Consider the following 6,000-nt stretch of genomic DNA (forward strand, 5'->3'; position numbering starts at 1 on the left):
TAATATTTATATAATGCGAACTTCACCATCCATATTATGGATACCTATTTAAAACCTCTATGCAATCCTGTCTATACCTTCTAAAATTGTTGCTATTTAGCGTAATGAGTCGCACAGTAAATAAATGCTTTCAGACTTTGAGTGTGGTTCCAAAGCACAAAAAGTTATTATTCAATATAAAAACAGATGGTTACACGCTGTGATCTAAAGACAATTAGCGCAAGTAAATCATACAGACCCAAGGTACAGTTGTTACATACGCACGCGCTCTGGGCCCAGATACCGGCATCAGCAATAGAAACCTCCGTCAACAGCACAGCAAGAAGACTCTCGACTGGGGTCAGAGAGCCCATATATATACACTTACAGGGATAGGCAATACAATAGCAGATTGGCTTGATTCCATTTGTTCGTCTTAAATGTGCTTTTGTTACAGTATAGTTCATAGGTTAAATCAAATGGACACAAGTCAGCCTCCAACAGCCCTTTGCCTCCTTTTTCCGGCTGCATGCTAATCTAAGCTGGTAACATTACAAAGTACATTTTAATGTTCTAACTCTGTATAGTCCATAGTTTGCAGATGCATGTTGCGATCTTCTCACCGATTATACCGGAAATCTGTTAAGGCACAGTGGATCAGTACAACACCTAACACAGTCTGCTTACCATGTATTAAACCTTAGATATCAAATAACCTTTTATTTCCCAACATTAATAATTACTGAATAAACCTTGAATATTACACTTTAAAGCTAGGGAACCTTTTATGTAAGTGTGCAGTGTGTAAGTATTGGGGAATTGAGAAAAGACGCTAGTTAGCACTGTGCGACTATGTTTTGTGGAGTACACCATGGTACATGTTTGCAGGTTTAATCAGTTTATGTGTTTTAGTGACTGTCTGTATTTATGTGGTGAGGACATTTAACTTCTTTCTATTGCGTGGGAATCGCACGACGCTATATAATAGCATCACCATATGTACTTATAATGGGCGAGATTCACTAAAATGGCGCTGGGCGGCCAGTCGCAAAATGGCGTCTCATTGCCATTCGCAGAATGGCGTTGCACAGATTTAATTTTAAACCGATCCTATCTCAGCCAATTATCCGGCTTCGACATATGTCAGCAAAATGCAAGATCATTAGAAAAATGGATGTTATACGTAATTGCATTTTATGTTCAGACTTAAGAGCCATCTAATATGAAATGCATTGATGAGTTTTAAGAGGCACTCTTAAAACTCATCATCAACTATTCAAACGTCTGCCGCTGTCTTAGTACAACATAAATAACAGATTAAGTAATAGCAAATATAAAATTTAAATAAAAACACTCCTTTCATCTTCTAAACAAACATACACATATAAAACATTTGCTTTATTAATAACACTATTGAACATCAAAATGAATAATAATTTCTGTACCAACTATCATTTCCACAATTCCTTGGGTCTCCCTCTTGCCCAGGCTGCACCACCTGACTATCTCTCCCACTTTAGATTGTTGGTGCAGATTTCATTATTACGGAGAAGCATATCTAAGAAAGGATATATACACTTCATAGCATATCATTATCCTTTAACATGTGAAGTTTCCATTCAGCTTTTGAATATGGATACCTGTACTCGCATACACCCCAGTGTCTATTTGTAAAAGTTAGCAAAAAAACCCAAAAACAGTTGCTTGCAATATCAATAAAAACAAAAATGGTGTGGAGGCTCAAAAACAAACCAAAAAGTACTATTTGTATAGTTACTGTGCAGAAAATTATTAATAAAAATGCTGGAATGTAATCCCAAAACTTGATCAGCACAGCTCTTACATGATCGTAAATTTCGATCTGCAAATGATTTTCCTACATTGAGTATGTCTAACTAGCTGGGATACCTAGCATTGCCCAGGTTAAAGAATGGACCTTGAAGTACATCTGCAGCCTTCATTTTTACATTGCAGACCAACATTGGAGACCATGGCATGAAAAATAAGAGTTATGGTAGACTTGCCTAGATAACTCCTTTTCTTTGAGGCCCATAGGGATACCATAGGGATATTATGGATGGAGACCAGGCACCAAACAGTTAAAGCTTCAGCTCCCAGGATGCCTTGGGTCCTCCTCCATATATACCCCACCCCTAGCCATAGGACTTCAGTTTAGTTAACAAGCCTGTAGGCAGGAGAAGGAAAGAGGAAAAGGAAGAGCAATCGTACATCAGAAACACTCTTACATAAAATGAGGGAATCTGTGCCCGAAAGAAAAAAAAAAAAATTTACCCATGCAGCCAGGTGCGTCAGGGTGGGTGCCCTGTGGACCTCGAAGAAAAGGAGTTATCTAGGCAAGTCTACCATAACTTTTCTTCTTCTTCAGGGTTCATGGGGATGTCCCAAAGCAGTTCCCCTAGGGTGGGGGACGCTCCTGAGCAGAAAGTAGAACCAGTCACCCAAAGGAAGCATCCTGAGAGGCAAACGTATCAAAGGCATAAAATCTAAGAAAAAAGTGTGGACAGCAGGCCACGTGGCTGCCTTGCAAAATTGTTCAGCAGAGAGCCCTACAGAGTAAGTAGAATGTGCTGTCACCGTGCTTGGAACAGGGAGATCAGCCTGTGAGTACACCTGAGAGATAGTCATGCGTAGCCATCTCAGCAGAGTCTGCTTATTAGCTGGCAATCCTAGTTTGTGAAAACCATATAATACAAAAAGAGCATCTGATTTTCTAACAGAGTTTGTATGCTCCACATAGATACAGAGAGCACAAACTACATCCAGGGAGGCTTCACCTACAAAAAGATCCGGAGCATGAAAAGCTGGAACAACAATTTCTTCATTCACATGAAAACAGGACTCTACCTTAGGAAGGTAACCCTCCCTTGTACGAAGAACAGCTCTCTCCTGGTGAAAAATCAAAAAATGGGGAGCGACAAGAAAGCGCTGCCAAATCAGAGAGACTGCGTGCAGAAGAGATAGCGAGGAGAAAAAGTGCCTGGTCTCCAACATTGGCCTGTATTCAATTAGTTTAGCTCCCGCTATACTTTTTCGCCTGCCGGACTTTGCCTACATCGCGTATTTTAGCCGCAGAAACTTATCGTGCACGTACCCTTGCTTCGCCCTATTCAATTCCAAAAGACGCGAAAACAGAGATACGCGATGTCAGAACAGGCGAAAAGTGGTGTCAGAATTGGAGAAATCAGTATGAACTCCCCAAAAAGATGCTGAAACTTTGGGGGTCAATGTAGTAGTGTCCGATTAGCCCTAATGAATCAATTTGGGGTACTTAAGTTCGCACAATTGCCACTATTTAGCGTCTTTGCACAAGTAATGAAGAATGGCATAAAGCAGTATTTTTTGGTGAAAATAAGTATTCCTGTCAAATTTGGGGTACTTGAAATGGGTGCAAGCATATTTAAAAGTTGTTAAAGTGAAGTTATAAGAAACGCACCTTCACCAGACACCTGCAATGAAAAAAAAACACCACCCATACTTGCAGACCCCCCAAAAGTCTATTTCGCCACTTTATAAGTTTGTACACCCACATTGCACTTTTTTGCCCCTTTTTTCAAAGTGCTTTTTCGGAGTATTCCTCACTTTTTTTTTTTTTAAGTTTTTTTTTTTGATGCAGTTATTCTTTGCGGGGCTGTCCCAAGGGTGCCGAGTGGTTTCCCCACCTTTGCACCCCTTAATAGCGAATTTGCACTTTTTTCTCCACCTATTTATAGGCAAATCTTTTTCCCCATAATATCCCTGTGGACCCCTATGGACCCTGAAAAAATGTGCTTGGAGGAAATCAGTAACTGTCAGTGCAGGTGCCGTGTGACAGTTGATCCTCCGACTTACTGCTCTAACATTAAATCTCTGCCTGTCCCCCACTGGTACAGATCAGCTTGAGCTTTCAGATCAGTGCGGTTTTAGATACTGGAAGACATCCTGAGCGAACTTGCTCAGACCAAAATTTCAAATCAGAGGCTCCATGGCCTACTTGGTGGGCACCATGTAGACCTCCATAGCCCTGACAAACTTCAAACATAGCCAAAAACCTAATTCTCGTCAGATTACACCACCATGCCAAATTTGGCAGAGTTAGGTACAAAACTCTGGACATGCAAAAAGGAGAAACAGACAGACACACTTTCTCGATTATTATATAGACTAGTGACCTGCCCCGGCTTCGCAGAATTTACGGCAATAGCCTTTTTTTAACTGAGGTCTTGTTAAGATTGCCTTGTAGATGATATTAGTTTTTCCTAAAAGGTTCAGTTTTGACATGACATGCAAAAGGGCCACGAAAACTTGTCCATAAGAAAAACAGTCTCCACTGTGGTCAACTCCAGCACGTTAACTGTCTGTCCCTGTGCTTTATTTATTGCATACCAAAGCAGACTCTTATTGGAAATTGGACTAGTTTGAAATTAAAGAACAGTTTTTCACATAAATGAAATGGGAAAACCCGAAATTTTATATCAGTAGACAGGGCTTGCATCAATTTTCCTGGAGAAACGGGTTAATACTAGGGGTGTGCACCGGCCACTTTTCGTGTTTTGTGTTTTGGATCTGGATCTTTCTTCGTGTTTTGGATCTGGATTGGTTTTGCCAAAACCACCCTTCCGTGTTTTGGGTTCTGGGTTTTGTGTTTTGGATCTGTATTTTTTTGAAAAAAAGCATAAAAACAGCTAAAATCACAGAATTTGTAGGTTTTTCTGCTCCTATGCTATTATTAACCTCAATAACCTTAATTTCCACTCATTTCCAGTCTATTCTGAACACCTCACACCTCACAATAGTGTTTTTATGTCCAAAAGGTTGCTCCGAGGTAGCTGGATGACTATGCTAAGCGACACGAGTGGGCGGCACAAACACGTGACCCATCTATGCGTGAAACTGCAGTGGCAGACAGGATGGCAGTTTGAAAAACTAGGCCCCAAACTGTACATAATGCAAAGAAAAAAAAGAGGTGCAAGATGGAATTGTCCTTGGGCCCTCCCACCCACCCTTATGTTGTATAAACAGGACATGCACACTTTAACAAACCAATCATTTCAGTGCCAGGGTCTGCCACACAACTGTGGCTGAAATGATTGGTTCGTTTGGGCCCCCACAAAACAAGCTGGCAATTAATCTGTCCCTGCACAAACTGGCTCTACGGAGGCAAGATGTCATCCTCATCCTCCACCGATTCCTCACCCTCTTCAGTGTGTACATCCTCATCCTCACAAAGTATTAACTCGTCCCCACTTGAATCCACCACCACAGGTCCCTCTGTACCTTCTGGAGGCTGGTCTCCCTGGAAGAGCTGATAATTCATTTTGATGAACATCATCTTCTCCACATTTTGTGGAAGCAACCTCCTACGCCTTTCGCTGACAAGGTTCCCGGCTGCACTAAACACTCTTTCGGAGTACACACTGGAGGGGGGGCAACTCAGGTAAAATAGAGCCAGTTTGTACAGGGGCCTCCAAATTGCCTCTTTTTCCTGCCAGTACAGGTATGGACTGTCTGACATGCCTACTTGGATGCTGTCACCGATGTAATCCTCCATTCTGTCAATGGTGACAGTATCATATGCAGTGACAGTAGACATGTCAGAAATTGTTGCCAGGTCCTTCAGTCCGGACCAGATGTCCAAACTTGGTCCTGCCTGCCCTGCATCACCGCCAGCGGGTTGCTTAGGATACCTAAGTTTTTTCCTGGCAGCCCCAGTTGCGGGAGAAAATGAAGAAGGAGCCGTTGACGTGTCACGTTCCGCTTCAGCTGACAGTGTGTTCACCAGCAGGTCTTTGCACCTCTGCAGGCTTGTGTCGGCCGGAAAGAGAGACACCACATAGGCTTTAAACCTAGGATCAAGCACGGTGGCCAATCTGATTTCAACAGATTGACCACCCTGGAATCCTGGCAAAGCGAATGAAGGGCTTCATCCACAAGTCCCACATGCCGAGCGGAATCGCTCCGTCTTAGCTCCTCCTTCACTTCCTCCAGCTGCTTCTGCAAAAGCCTGATGAGGGGAATGACCTG

Source organism: Taudactylus pleione, unplaced genomic scaffold, assembly GCF_031769625.1.
Source record: "Taudactylus pleione unplaced genomic scaffold, aTauple2 ptg000211l, whole genome shotgun sequence".
Taxonomy (NCBI): Eukaryota; Metazoa; Chordata; class Amphibia; order Anura; family Myobatrachidae; genus Taudactylus; species Taudactylus pleione.